Source organism: Mus musculus, chromosome 11 (assembly GCF_000001635.26).
Source record: "Mus musculus strain C57BL/6J chromosome 11, GRCm38.p6 C57BL/6J".
Taxonomy (NCBI): domain Eukaryota; kingdom Metazoa; phylum Chordata; class Mammalia; order Rodentia; family Muridae; genus Mus; species Mus musculus.
This window is the reverse complement of record NC_000077.6, coordinates 40,099,376-40,115,731: the sequence shown is the minus strand read 5'-3', so window position 1 is coordinate 40,115,731 and position 16,356 is coordinate 40,099,376. Positions and strand designations below refer to the sequence as shown.

Sequence of the window (16,356 nt, the reverse complement as noted above, 5' to 3'; positions counted from 1 at the left end):
TCCCCTAACTTTGAACCAAGATATCACCTCTCTGTTTTCTCTGTTGCTGGATCCTGTGGGCTGCCTCTGGCAGCTTATAATGGGAAAACTTGATAAAATCAGGCTTTATTTTTTTATTAGATATTTTCTTCATTTACATTTCAAATGCTATCCTGAAAGTCCCCTATACCCTCCCCCGTCCTGCTCCCCAACCCACCCACTCCTGTTTCCTGGCCCTGACATTCCCCTGTACTGGGGCATATAATCTTTGCAAGACCAAGAGCCTCTCCTCCCATTGATGGCCAGGTTTAAAGTATGTTATCAAAGGTAAACATTTTGATTAATTTATCCTTTGACAATGTTATACATGTGTATAATAGATTCTGGTCTCTCTCATTCCCACTTACCTCTCCTGCTCCCTACTCCAGTCTCAGCGATGTCCCCTCGTTAACAACTTTCCATACTGTTGTCATGTATTATTATATTGTGTTGCTTTTCCTTTTGGTGTCCTGAGTATTAATGTATATTCCAACCATCCAAGTGCTCTTTGACAGAGACAAAATAGAAAATTATTACTGTAGGATACCTGACAATTTGAGAAGGTCAAAGGATATAATTTTTCACTCCTATAAGAAATTGTCTCTTTCAGCAGCCCAAGTCTAAAGCTAGAGGTTAAGGAAAGTCACTGCTCACTAAAGTACAGAGGTAAGGCAAGTCGAAGACTTTTTTTTTCTATAATGAAACCGATAATAAACATTTCTGATTTTGAGGCCTATACAAACTTTGTTATACATGCTCCATCATGTTGTATTGTTAAGTATCCATAGAGTATATACAAACTAAGGACATACTGCCTTCCAGTAAATAGTATTGAGAACTACATTTTTAGTCTCTTAGAGGTTTTTGGCATATGTGTGCATAGAGGTAGATGTTATAAAGACAACTTCATTCACATGTGCACGTATGTGACTGTATTCACGACTCACGTTTTTCTGCCTCCATTTCCCTTGCCTATTCTCATTCATTTTCCCAGGGAGATTCTTCTTCTTGCTCAGAGCTTATATCCGTATACCAGTTTGAGCAACTAGATAGAATTGAGGTACATAAATGGGGTAAATATAAAGTATTTGACTTCCAAGACTGTCTTTTTTGCTTAATATGTTTATCTCGGGTTTTATCCATGTTCCCACAAGTGAAAAAAAGTTCAGTCTTTGCAGCAAATTTTATTCTTTGTAACTGAATAAAACTATGTCATGTGAATAAAATTTCCTTATTCCTTATTCATTTATTATTTCAACTTGATATACATACACTAACATCACCTGAGAAGAAGAAACTTCAGCTTGGGAATCGCCTTCCCCAAAGGGTACCAGGTCATAGCTATGGGGTAATTTCCTGATGAATGATTCATGTGGGAGAGGTCAGCCCATGCTGGGTGATGTGAATCCTAGGATGTGGTTCTGTAGTGTATAGAGCAGGCTGAGCAAGCCATGGAGAGCAAGTCAGGAGCCAGTGTTCTCTGCTTCTATCCTTGCCTCCGGGTTAATGCTTTGAGCTCCTCTCTTGGTTTCTCTCAATAATAGGCTGCAACTTGGAAGTCAGAGAAACACTTTTTTCCCTCAGGTTGCTATGGATCATGGTGTTTGATATAGTAATAGATACAAGTCAATACAATCATTCTTTTGTTTATATATACTTTGGCTTGTTCCAGAACTTGGCTATTTTGACTCATGCTTCAATAAATATAGGTGTACACATATCTCATTTTTATGTTGACTTAAGTCCTTAGGATATGCACTCAGGGATGGTTTATTATTCTGATTTATTGTTCTCAGCCATTTAAAACAAAGAAAGCTATCCAGCTCATAGACTATATACAGCTAGGAGGTCAGCCAAACTTTTGATGTAGACCATTGCTTTCATTTAATTTATTCTATCTTCTAATAAAGCCAATGATTTTGAGAAGAAATGTAGTTTTCTAGACCTACAGCTAATTAATAAATGGGTTGATATGTCAAACTGCTACTAATATTTCCTGTGAAAGGACTTTAGAGTTAAGAGCTGTTGATAAAATTCTCATTCCTTTGTAGTATGATCTGGCTTTGGTTCAAAAGCAGTAGAACATATAATTTAGTAAATTGTTTTATAATACAAGGGCCTGAATCTGAGGAATTACTTACCTGTGGGTCTTTTGCAAACTCTGATTAATAATTTAAAATATAATTGTAACAAGTGAAATAAAGTGAAAAGCAGGTCTTGTGTATGCTGTCACAATCTTTGTGAGTTCATATGTGCATCAGCACTATATGCCTGGAAAATGCTGTTTGAATAATTCCTCCTTGAAAAATTCCACTCTTTACAACAGTTAGTGGGAACAGATACAAGAATTATATCCAAAAGTAAGGCGGAGATCAGGGATCCCTTCAGAAGAGGGAGAGGAAGGATTGTAGGAGCCAGAGGGGTCCAGGACACCCAGAGAACAGCCTACAGAATCAACTAAACAGGGTTCACAGGGACTCACGATGACGGAAGTAACAATCATGGGGCCAGCATGGATTTTCTAGGGTCTCTGGATGCACGTGGTTGTTTAGCTTGGGGTATTTATGGGACTTCTAGCAATGGGAAGTCAGTGTTACTGACTTTTTTTCTGCCCTTGGGACCCTTTTCATCTTACCAGGTTGCCTTATCCAGCCTTGATATGACGGTTTGCATTAACTCTTATTCCATCTTGTCATGTGATATTGGGTTAATATCCCTGGGGGAGGGGAGCTGTTCTTCCCTGAAGGAAAACACAGGGGCAGTGGATACTGGGAAGAGGCAAGGTGGGAGGAGTACTGGGAGGTTTGGAGGGAGGGGAGGCTACAGTCAGTATGCATTGTATGAAAGGAGAATGAATAAAGAAAACAGAGAGAAAACACTAGAAGGGAAAGAAAGAAAATTAATTCCATTTTTAATCACAAAGCTAATTGCAATTGATAGGTGCTAGAAAAAAGAAAATATTTTTTTCTTCAATGAAGTGACATACTCTAGTGTGGTCACTGTTCACAGAAGTCATTAATCAACCCAAAATAATATTCTTTGTGGGCTATTTATTTATTTATATTGTATTGAGAGAAAGAGAGGGGGAAGAGAGAGAGAGAGAAAGGAAATGAAAAGTTGGGGATATAAGAAAAGCATGATCTTGGAGCAGTTGATAGAAGGAAAAATAAAATGATCAAGATATATTGTGTGAGAACTTTTTAAAAATAAATTAAATAAAACCATGTTGTACGCCAGGCATGGTGGTGCACGCCTTTAGTCCCAGCACTCTGGAGGCAGAGGCAGGTGGATTTCTGAGTTTGAGGCCAGCCTCGTCTACAAAGTGAGTTCCAGGACAGCCAGGGCTATACAGAGAAACCCTGTCTCGAAAAAACAAAAAACAAAACAAACAAACAAACAAAACCCAACAACAACAACAACAACAACACCCATGGTGTACAAAGAAAAAACAACGTGAGAAGCAAAGGAGACATACTCATTAACCTTTTCCTATCGTTTTTTATTGTTTTTTAAAATTAATCACGCCATTGGTTTACATCTCAAATGTTATCCCACTTCCCAGTTAACTGCCCCCCACCCCAAACGGTCCATCCCACATCCACCCTTTCCCCTTCCCCTTTGCCACTATGAGGGTGCTTCCCCACCCACATACCATCTCCTGCCCCACCACTCCAGATCCCTCTATGCTGGAGCATCAACCCTCTCCACAGGACCAAGGGTCTCCCCTCCCATTGATGTCAGGCAAAACCACCCTCTTCTACATGTGTATCTGGACCCATGGATCCCTCCCTATACACTTCTGTGTTATTATGTTTAAATGGAGGAAATGATAATTCTTTTATATTTGCAAAAAGTATTTAATAATTGTGTTGGTTCATTTTAGCTGTCAACTTGACACAACCCAGAACCACCTGGAAACAGTTTCAACTGAGGAATAAATAGATTGGCCCACTGCTATGGGGATTGCCTTGAATGTTCCTGGAGGTGGGACGATCCATTCTAAATAGAGCTGTATCAATTCATTGTCTGAGGCCTGAACTGTATGGGAGCAGAGAAAGCTTGTGCAGTACTAAGGAAGCAAGCATGCAAGAATCCATGTGTTTTATGCCTTTCTGTCCTTGACTGTGAATAGGATGCTGTTCCTGCCTTGGCATCTTCACAATAATGCAACCGGGAATTTTAAGTCTATTATTTCTCCCAAAGTTGGCTATGATATTTTAAGAAAGCAACAAAAATGAGAATAAAACAATAACTAATAATAATTCCTCTTTGGGTCAGACATAGTTCTAGGTGCATACACATCAGTTATACTTCCTTACAGAAGCCATTTGAAAACAAATGTTTTTAATAAATTTAAACATTGGGATTCTGGGGAGAGTGATATCTGAGTCCTTTCCCTGTGTTCTCACAGATAGAAAGTGACAAAGGTGGCCTTTCAACCTTGCATACTCATTCTTCTCCAAAGCTTAAACTTGTTTCCCACTGTAGTGAACTCATATCCTACCTGCTGTGCTAATCATTTCACATACATTGTGTACCTGAGGTCTCACATACCTCTGAAGTTATAGATGCAGAGGGTATGGGCTCTGGAGTTGCTCTTTGTAAAATCAGTTTCCTTCTTTATACTGTGACCTTAAGCAAGTTGCTTAATATACCTGTCTATTCTAATTACAATCTAAAGCTGACCATGATAAAAGGTATCTCATAATGTTGAGAAAGTCAAATGAAACAATACACTTGACAGACTTATATAGTCATTTTTTTGTTTCAATATGTTATGTTTTTTACTTACTTACTAGCATATTTCTTCATTTTTGTATTTCCTCTTCACCACTATGGTGAAAGCTTTTATAGTATTCTGTTAAATAGTGGAGGTAATTGATCGTTTTAATAAGGCAAGGAAGCACTCTCATTTTTAAAGTGGAGAACACAAAATTTCTTAGGTGGGTTATTCAAGAACATTCTAATGGGGCAAAGAGGTTTGAATGGTTTAATATTATGGTATATGTCTGATAATCCAGGAACAACATGAATCATACCTAAAATAGTTTGATAATTTTGACTTAACAAAGTGATTGAACAATGTTACCTTTGAAGATAAATACTCAATGTTTTAGGAGAAACTTCCAAAGGTGGTTTATACTTCCTAACACTATTTGGAAAGATCTATAAAGGGAGATTTAGCTTCACATGTTTTGACAAAGTATGTGATAAAAGACAAGTCTTGGAATGTATAAGAAAACGTAAGTGTATTTCTCACCATCTTTGCAAATAGTTCTTTACGATATTGAGACCTTGCTATACTTCCAGCAAATATTTGGAAGGTAGATCTTTGTAACTAAGCAGAGAAAGACATTTGCTATGAAACTTAGCTAACACTGTCATCTTATTTGTAAACTTCCATTTGAATCATAGAGTCAGAAGGAAATACAGAAGAATATATCATACCTTTCTCATTTTGCAGACAAAGAAAGAGGCAAAAATACCTTGCATAAAGCCAAAAATGTGTAGAATCCAAGGATTTTTTTTCCTCCTGATCTCAGTTACTTGTTCTTACCACATGCTGTCTTCTTCACTCAATGATTCCACTTCTTGTAAGCCCTCAGCACTTCAAAAAGAAGATCAAACAAAATGTATACATCATTAAAATATTACAGGTCCCCTGAAATAAACACACCAACAAGATTTATCTTCTTACCACAATTTCCCTAAAGCCTCCTTAAAAAGCTACAACACAGGTGTTAGCAGTGTTTACAGGCACTCCTTCATCAAAGGAATGATCATATCATTTGTTCATATGTTCTATTAATTAATGAAAAGATTGGCTATCTTGACTATTATATTTGACTTCATAAAAGTAATATATATAAAGAATACTAATAAAGGGACCCTGAAAATAATTGAGCAGATAAAAGGACTTGCTTTCAAACATGGGGATGAGTTTAATCCTTAAAAGACATGGTAGAGGAGAAAACCAACTACTGAAAATTGTTCTTTGACCTACACATGCATACACACACAATCACAATCACACACACACAAACACACACACACACACGCACACGCACACGCACATGCACACGCACACGCACACACAATCACACATGTGTATGCACAGAGATATAAACACACACAAATAAATGAAAGTAAGTGAAATTTATTTTTTAAAGACTACTAATGACATAGTTTTCATGCATGTGTTCAGCAGCTATTTCTGACTTTATATCTCATAGTTGTAATTGTGTTGTTAGGAAATATATTTCAAGAAGTATCTAAATACAGTTGACACTGTGACATCTTTGAGACAACCTTCCATCAGCTACCTGTCCTATGTCCAAAAGTAGTGCAAATATTGAAAGGGATAGGGGAGTAAAACTGATAGACTCAGAGATAGTGAGACCAAAAGTATTTTGCCAAAACAATGGATAGTGAGAGAGAAAAGGAGACCTCCTGTAGCAAATAGCAGACATTTTTAGGTTATTCCTCAAGGGAGTGGTGGAAGTTATTGTCAAGGAGAGACAGCCAACTTTGGACAAGATACAAATATTGATCCTTTAACTGAAACAGTGACAGAACCTGTAGTCTTGCTCGTTACAACAGCTCAGACAATTGTGATGCTGTCCCTGGGGTGATAATTTCAAAATCTGATGCTGCAAGTAGAAGCATTATCAGGAAACATAAAAGCAAGGTAGATTAAAGAAAATTAAATTGGGATGTGGAATTCAACAGCAGCAGTATGTATAGTGAATCCTATGCAATGCCATTCTCAGTTTTATTTTCATAAACAGATTTCTGTATTGATATTTTTAAAGACTAATTTTTAATTTTTTATCCATACCTATTTGCATATAATACACAGTAGCAATGTAGGTTTACCACCATGTTCCTAACTAGATGGATTATCATTCGGACTAGAGTTTTAACTATGTCATCTATTGACGATCAAGGTGACATGGCAGGGATACTTTCCCTGAGTAGACATATACATATTTTTTGTTGTGTCATCTATAGGAAAATATATACTAATATCTTTGATTGACTCATGTCCCATTTCTTTTCATTCACATAGTTCGTAGTAGAAAAGTATGTGTGTAGCTGCAGGTTGTATTTCACTACTCAGAACATGAATAAACATGATGACAGATAAAGCAATAAATAGAATAATAAAACTCTCACACAGATTACATACAATGAACACACATATACACAGGCAGTTACACGGACAGTGAATGTTAAGATGCAAGAAGTGAGGTTGGTGAAAGGGCAGCCTGCAGGTGAAGCCTGGTGTTAAGTGGAGAAACTCATGTCTGTCCTTCTACTCTTCCTTATGCACAATTGTCAATTTTCCACATCACAAATACCCTGTGGCTGATAGGACAGACTGGTTTTTGTTTTGAAACTACTTTTCTTTCAGAATTTCATGTGCTTAGACAATACATTGACCTTATGTCTACCTCGATTTGATTCATCCTATATTATTTCTACCAACACATTCCCCTCACAACCTCATGCCTTTTTCTCCCAATTCTAACCCAGTGAGTTCAACTAGTGTGGCCTATACAGTCACAGGCCATCCACTAGAACATGGGTAACCTATCACAGGTCATAATCTTGAAGGAAAATAACTCTTCTCCCCCACCAATCATCAGCTGGCAACAGCTACTCAGCTAGCAGTTTTGGCCATATGAACAATATGTGTGCCGGCTGACATTTTGACTGGCTTGACATTATACGGACAACCAAAGCTGCTATGAGTTCATGAAGGCAGTGGCTTTATCATATCTAAAGTACATTATTTAAGAAAGTCCTTTTCAAACCCAGGATCTGATAAGCTGCTTCCACTGTTAGGTGTTGCCAGAGCCTCAAGGAGATGGGTGGCATTGATATTGCACTTAGGGCTGAACACTTCAACAACTTATTCTCTGCACTTGGAGTAGTTGTGTGTGTATTTAACCTCCTGATGACTTTCACTTGTTCCCTATTTCCACTTCTAAATTAGCATTTATCCTCTTAGGAAAATCATTTTACCAAGAGGCTCCTGGCACTTCACTGTTCCCCTTTCTCACCTTGTTCCCCAGACCTTGCATGTCTCCTGAAGTGACTCTTGCCCCAATCTCTCTTTGCACTGCAGTTGCTGTCAGATTCTTCAGGTCCTTTAATCATCTTCATGACCTCCTATCCTAATTTTCAACTTTCTCTTCTTCAGTGACCTTCATTTCTACTATCTGCCTATTTACTCTACACCCAAATGCTTAGTAGTTAAAATTTCTAAAAATGATCTCATCTTTACAATGCTAAAAGCATTGTCTCCCTGTCTCTGTTTCCTTAGTGACAAGCCTATTTTTTAAATTTAATTTTATTTGTAATTCATTTTTACACTCCATATTCCATCACCTGCCCCTCCCTTCCCACCTTCCAACTGTTCCACATCCCACACCTCCTCCCCACCACATCCTCTCTCTACATGGATACCCCCACCTCCACCCCATCTAACCTCTAAACTCCCCGGGGCCTCCAGTCTCTTGAAGGTTAAGTGCATCATCTCTGAATGAACATAGACCTGGAAGTCCTCTTCTGTATGTGTGTTGGGGGCCTCATATCAGCTGGTATATGCTGTCTGTTTGGTGGTCCAGTGTTTGAAAGATCTCTGGGGTCCAGATTAATTGAGACTGCTGGTCCTTCTATAGGATCTCCCTTCTCATCAGCTTCTCTCAGCCTTCCCTAATTCAACTACAGGGTTCAGCTGTGTCTGTCCATTTTGGGTGCAAATATCTGCATCTGACTCTTTTAGCTGCTTGCTGGGTTTTTCAGAGGGCAGTCATGATAGGTCCTGTTTTTGAGTGCTCCACAGCCTCAGTCATAGTGTCAGGCCTTGGGACCTCCCCTTGAGCTGGATACCACTTTGGGCCTGTTGCTGGACTTTCCTTTCCTCAGGCTCCTCTCCATTTTCATCCCTGTAATTCTTTCAGACAGAAACAATTATGGGTCAGTGGTGTGACTGTGGGATGGCAGCCCCATCCTTCATTTGATGTTCTGTGTTCCTGCTATAGGTAGGCTCTATAAGTTCCCTCTCCCTAATATTGGGCATTTCATCCAAGGTTTCTCCCTGTGAGTCCTGGGAGTCTTTCATCTCTCAGGTCTCTGGTGCACTCTGGGGGGTCCCCCCAATCTCCTATTTCCTGAGGTTGCCTGTTTACATTCTTTCCGGCAGGCCCTCAGGGCTTCAGTCCTTTTCCCTCACAGAATACCAGATCAGGTTTTCCACTTTCCCTCCCAAGTCCCTCCCTCCCTTCCCACTTATGTTTGCTTTCTTCTCTCTACCAAGTGTGACTGAGATGTCCTCTTCACTTGGGCACTTCAGCTTGTTGAGCCTTTTGAATTCTGTGGACTCTATCTTGTGTATTCTGTATTTATTCTGCTAATATCCACTTATTAGTGAGTACATACCATGCATGTCATTTTGGGTCTGAGTTACCTCACTCAGGATGATATTTTCTAGTTCCATCCATTTGCCTGCAAAAGTCAGGATGTCCTCATTCTTAATAGCTGAGTAGTATTCCATTGTGTACATGAACCACATTTTCTGTATCCATTTTTCTGTTGTGGGACATCTAGGTTGTTTCCAGCTTCTGGCTATCACAAATACAGCCACTATAAACATAGTGGAACACGTGCCCCTGTGGCATGGTGGGGCATCTTCTGGGTATATTCCCAAGAGCTGTATACCTGGGTCTTCAGGTAGATCTCTTTCCGGTTTTCTGAAGAACCTCCAGATTGATTTCCAGAGTGGTTGTACCAGTTTGCAACCCCTCTAGCAATAGAGGAGTGTTCCTCTTTCTCCACATATTCTCCAACATTTGTAAGTCATCACAATCTCTCTATTCTAGGCTCTGATTAGCTCTAATTTCCTTCACTGCCCTTTCTAGTCTTCATGATCTCCGGGATACTCAAATATCTTCATCTCACAACAGCATAACCATCTCCTTGAAATGCAACTAAAATTGTTTTCTTGATAGTGATGTTCAGTAGACACTTTAGCCCTTAATTATTTACTCTCTCTGCGTTATGTAACCCACAAGTGCTCAGCGCCTTCCAGATTTTCACTTCTAAATGTTTTTTTTCTGCTTATGCTTTTCTTACTGGCCCTTTTCTTAGTCTCTATTTTGTCTTTAGTCCAGTTATGTTTATTTTCAGAAACTCAATTGCTATTCACATTCAATTCTGACTGTGCCATTTCCTACAGGTCCTTCTACTACTCAGTACCATAGATTCTTAGGCATGAAGGAGAATAGGGGGTCCCAGATTCTGTGTCATTTCAGTGTTGTGCTAAATATGCGCTGTATTCATATTCCGTGAGCACAAAGGTGATTGACCTTGAAAAACTTTTTTACTTATTGTGCTTTCTATGGAGACGAGCGAGCATGGGAATGCCCCGCAATATATTATGAAGACTGAAAAGTGTACTGTTTCTAAAATATGTTGACCAGAGCCTGCCTTGTAGTTGTTCAAGTAAAATAAAAACAGTGAACAAGATATCTTGATCATACAGTTTATTTCATATTTGAATGATCTGTTTGAGCCCTGAAAACATCATTACTTAGTTAGCAATAGACATTCTATGGCTGTGAAGAGACACCATCACCAAGGCAACTCATATAAAGGACAACATTTAATTGGGGCTGGCGTATAGGTTCAGAGGTTCAGTCCATCATGGTGGGAAGCATAACAGAGTCTAGGCAGACATGGCATTGGAGGAACTGAATGTTTTACATCTTGTTTGGAAGGCAGCCAGGAGAAGACTGGATATTCAAAGGTTAGGAGTAGAGTCTCATTGCCCACCCCCACAGTGACACACTTCCTCCAACAAGACCACACCTCCTAATAGTGCCACTGCCTGGGCTAAGCATACTCAAACCATCTCACATCAATTCAAATGTTTTTCTTTTCTTTCTTTAATTTGTCTTACATCACCATGTTCTAGTACTTTGTACTTTCCCTGCCCCAACACATACCTGTTATCGAATGTATCAATCTGGATTGAATGGTTGTATAGATATGCATATACTACCAGCCATGTAGAAACTTTCAAATAGATATCCACATCAGATTGTCCTTTCAGATAAGTGGAGTCAAGCTATATATCTGGACTACCCTTTCATAAGAACACTATAAACAAATATTTTGTTATTGCATTCATGTTGTTATTTGGACAAATTCTTTTAAATTATTTGCATTTTTAATCCCTCCATAATTAAATACAAATTCTAATTCACTTTATCTGCTCTAATTTGAATATGAAATGTCTTCACATACTCATGAGTTAAAGTCTCTCTGTCAGCTGAGGGACTTTGGAGAAGCCATTCATGGCCATGGGGGACCTGACCCAACAGGTGGATTAGTCTTTTGATCATTGACTGTACTGTCAGAAGATGGTGCAAAATATGTAGGATGGGGCTTGATTGGAGGAAGTAGTTCAATGTCTTTGTTACATTTTTACAGACACCATGACCAAGGCAACTTGTAGAACAAAGGATTTATTGGTGGCTTATAGCACCAGAGGCTGATCCTATGATTATCATGGTTGAAAGCATGGCAGCAGGTACTAGAACAGTAGCTGAGAGCTTACATCCTTATCTAGAAATAGGATGAGAGAGAGAGAGAGAGAGAGAGAGAGAGAGAGAGAGAGAGAGCAGAGATTGGCAAGAGTTTATAGAATCTCAAAGTCCATCCCCAAATGCACAATTCCTCCAACAAGATCACACCTCCTAATTCTTCCCCAAAAGTTCTACCAAATGGGGAATATGTATTCACATACATGAGTTTGTGGGAGCCACTATTATGAAAGTTATCACAAGGGTATACCTTGGAAGAATAAGTCATGGTTCTTTCTTGAGTTCCTCTTTCCTCTTGCCAGGAGTAATGAGGTAAGCAACCTCCACCAACACAAGCTTTGTAGCTATAATATTCTGTTTCATCGCAACTCAAATTAATGAGTCTAGTTGATGTTAGACATCAGAACCATCAGCTCAAATAAATCTTCCCTCTTTAAAATATTGTCCCAGATATTATGTTACAAAAATAACATTGTTTCCAAATAGCATATTCAATTGAGATATAATATTCAACTGATAGTAATAAAATCTCCTGTGTCATTAAAAATACAATAGTAAGGCTGTCAACATTGTGTGAAATTGTACTAATGGTTTCTTGTTTTCTTTCATGGTTTTTCTGTAACCTACTGGATATTGTCTGTTTTAGCTGAAGAAAAGTACTTTATATGTGTTGGTTAATTCTGAGACTTTCTTGGAAACAGAACAAGCCAGAAGGTTGAATGTAGAAAGGGATGTGAGAAGAGGAATACTTCCAAACATTTTTTTTTCTTGTCTTTATATAGGACTTTCCCTTACAACAAATTTCACAAATTGCCTTTAGAAGTACAGATGCCAAACAAAAGGCAGGCTCAGTTTTAATGTCTCCTTGTTATTCTATTTTCTGTTGTTTAATTGAGAAGGGAGATGAGAAAATGAGCCAGGTTCTTTATTCTCTTCTGTGGTATATCCGGCAGCTGGAGAATGGCAGTGGTTGACAAAATGCTCAGCTAATTGAAGCCATGTAGTGGATATTGATGATCTTTCTGCATTTAATGGTGAAATAAATCTGCTCCTAGAGAATAAAAAATACATAGATAGCTGTTTGGCTGATATATGTCCATACTATCCTCTTCAGGCAAATGAAAAAATAATAATCGCTTTCCCAGTTGTAATATGTTAATGCTTGACTGTGCTCCTCAGACCATCTTAAGCTTAAGAAAAATAACAGTATACCATATTCTTCAGGTTTTAACTATTAGGTATGCTGGAAATGTCCTGGGATTTAATTCACTCAGCCACCTGTTGGTGACAGCAGAGTTACACAAATTCCAGCTTTGGAAACACATTCAGAATGCATTGTTCAAGCTCTCAAAACATTTGCAATATAATGGCCAATATAAGAGATATTTATTAAATGGGGCCATTATAAATACCTTTAAAACACTGTGGATACTATTATTTGTACACTATTTTGGACCCTTTGCTCCTTCAAACTTATAATGGTTTAGCTAAATAGCAACTGCATTTTCCTTTGAAATGTCTCTCACCTCATAATAGGAAATTGTCATGATTGCAGGGATAGAGCCATACATGAGAGGAAAAGGCTTTCTCACAACAAGAAAATATTGGAATCTAAAAGGGTTTCAGAACTAATTGTATTAAACCCATTATCTTGAATTTTAAAAATGCAAACATTCAAATTCTTTTAATTTCTGCTTTTATTGGAAATAAAGCCTCCAACAAATTTGAATATCAATTGCCTAATATTTCTCATCCAATAGGAGCAGTAAATTTAGAAAATTCTGGTTGATACTTTTTGTATCAAAATCTGGCTTGAGACACTCAGGTATGGGGCTCAGATATAGTAAAAAACATAAATTAATAAGATAAATTTAAGAATAAAGGAATCAAACACTTCTCTTCTGTCTCTATTCCTTTCTGTTATGTCCTGTTACAATTCCCTTAACTTGAGGTCCTTCCAATCCTGTCTGATACTTCTTCCTATCTTTGCAGAAGCTTCAATTTCACTCTCTTCTTTCTTTCCTTATAAACATGTGAAATTGAAGGTTTTCGTACTCATATTATTTCCATTTCCTTGTTGCTCAACCTTCTGTCCTCAATAGTTTCCTATGTACTAAAACATGGAAGCAATCACATACATAAGTCATAGCTGGTGGTCAAGAGTTTACAGGACCTGTGTTGAGAAAGATGCTCAAGTTAGGCCTGGTCTGAAAGAGAAAGTCTACTATCTTGACATACCATAATGTGTTCAAAATATATACATGGTAAGCCATACCACCATTTCCTTAAATATGATATAGAACATGTAGTCTCAAGTTTTCTAGAGGAATTTTAATCCAGCAAGACAACTGCTCTGGCAGGGGATCTTATCCAAAGACCTTCTAGGTTTATGTGATGCAGCTGGAATGCAGACATACCTTGAATTAGAGGTTGATCTTGCTAGAATACGGACATGCCCCTAGAATACATCTTTAATACCAAACAGTAAAAGTAAGGTTAGTTTACAGAAGGAAGCAGCCATTTTTTAAAACATTTTTATTAGATATTTTCTTCATTTACATTTCAAATACTATCCTAAAAGTCCCCTATCCCCCCCCCCCAGTTCCCTAACCCACCCACTACCACTTCCTGGCATTCACACTCCTCTGTACTGTCGCATATGATCTTCGCAAGACCAAGGGCCTCTCCTCCCATTGATGGCTGAGTAGGCCATCCTCTGCTACATATGTAACGAGAGACACAGTTCTGGGAGGTACTGGTTAGTTCATATTGTTGTTCCTCCTATAAGGGTTGCAGACCCCTTTAGCTCCTTTGGGTACCTTCTCTAGCTCCTTCATTAGGGGTCCTGTGTTCGATCCAATAGATGATTTACAATTCAAATGTTATCACCTTTCCCAGTTTCCCTCCCTTCCAGAAACACCCTATCACATGCTCCCTCCACCTGCTTCTCTGAGGGTTTGCCTAAGAATTTCATGAATTCATTGTTTTTATTTCATTATCTTTTTTTATTAGATATTTTCTTTATTTACATTTCAAATGTTAGCCCCTTTCCTAGTTTCCCCTCTGAAAACCCCTTATCCCTTCTCCCCTCCCCCTGCTCACCAACCCACCCACCCCTACTTCCTGACCCTGTCCCAGTCCCCTATACTGGGACATAGACCCTTCATAGGATCAAGGGTCTCTCTTCCCATTTATAACCTACTAGGCCATCCTCTGCTACATATGCAAGTAGAGCCACGAGTCCTACCATGTGTTCTTTGGTTGGTGGTTTAGTACCAGGGAGCTCTGGAGATACTGCTTAGTTCATATTGTTCTTCTTCCTATGGGACTGCAAGCCCCATCAGCTCCTTGGGTACTTTCTCTAGCTCCTTCATTGGGGACCCTGTGCTCCATCTAATGGATGGCTGTGAGTATCCACTTCTGTATTTGTCAGGCACTGGCAGAGCCTCAGGAGACAGCTATATCAGGCTCCTTTCAGCAAGGTCTTGTTGGCATCCACAGTAGTGTCTGGTTTTGGTGGTTATTTATGGGATGGATGCTCAGGTGGGGCAGTCTCTTGATGGTCATTCCTTCAGTCTCTGCTTCACACTTTGTCTCTGTAACTCCTTCCATGGAAGCAACCATTTTTGAAAGTTACATATAATTGATCTGCTAGACAAAGTGATGAACAGAGAAAGATTTGACAGAACGAGTCAGAAATAGGATACGCCCAACTCTAGGAGAACAGCACTTGAAATAGAAGCTATGTAAGAGAAGGGGGCAGTTTTAGCAGGATAGTTTTAGCAGAGAGAGTTTACAGGTAAAGACAGAAGGACTCAGAGAATGAGAACGATCCAGAAGGCTAGAACAGATTACCGCAATTAGTTTGAGGCCAAAGCAGAACAATTCATCCAGAAGCCGAGAGAAACTGGTTTGATCAGTCAGCTTGCAAGGATATTAGGCCAGAACAGTTGAGTTGAACCAGTCAACCAGAGTTCATAAAGAGCCAGAAAAGTGAGGTTATTCAGCAGTACACATTGTTGATGACAATTACATCTGGAAAATAAATGTTACTTTTTCAAAGTTTTATCTTTTATCAGAAATACCCCTAAGCCTTATGAAAATACAGATTTACTGCAATGAATTTGTGTTCTTGTATATTTGTAGGGTAGTGCAGCTTTAGACAAGAACTGATGCTTCTTGACAAGGTTCCAAATTACAACGATGCTGCTGGTCCAAGGAACATACTTAAAAATAACTGAACTAAGGATTAGAGGAAGTGTTTAGTGAGTAAAGTGCTAAATGTTCAGTCATGAGTGCCTGGGTTCAGATATCAGGCACTATATATATATATATATATATATATATATATATATATATATATATCCAGAGAAAAAGCCATAAAAAGAAAGGGAATATGGGAAATTATTGATTATAATATCATCTCAAAACAATGTTAGAACAAATTACTACTAAGAAGTCACCATAAAAAAATCAGAGATTATTCTATGGAGAACATCCAGAAAGAACTAAACAGATTTAGTGAAGAGATTGACATGGATAGTGTTCTAGAAGAACTGAACTGCCAATTACATAAGGTGTGTGAATTTCACAAGGAGAAATAAGTGCACTGTGTTATAAATAACATTTCAATGTTTAGAAATCAGAAGTATGGCTAGATCAAATTGTGCCAAAGAAAGGGGGACTTTAAGCTAATAATCCCAAGACCAGAAATATAAATTAAGGT

General features: G+C 38.5%; 1 long non-coding RNA gene across 1 annotated transcript in view; it reads right to left on the bottom strand.

The window, feature by feature from the left end:
- The window catches only part of Gm12132, a 329,649-nt gene that overhangs the window by 222,111 nt on the left and 91,182 nt on the right, over positions 1-16,356 (bottom strand). Inside the window, exons 3-5 of the long non-coding RNA XR_388581.1 lie at positions 5,505-5,626; positions 2,654-2,758; positions 387-524 (exon numbers count right to left, since the gene is read on the bottom strand). This is a non-coding gene — a long non-coding RNA (predicted gene 12132). The remainder of the gene's footprint in view (positions 1-386; positions 525-2,653; positions 2,759-5,504; positions 5,627-16,356) is intronic.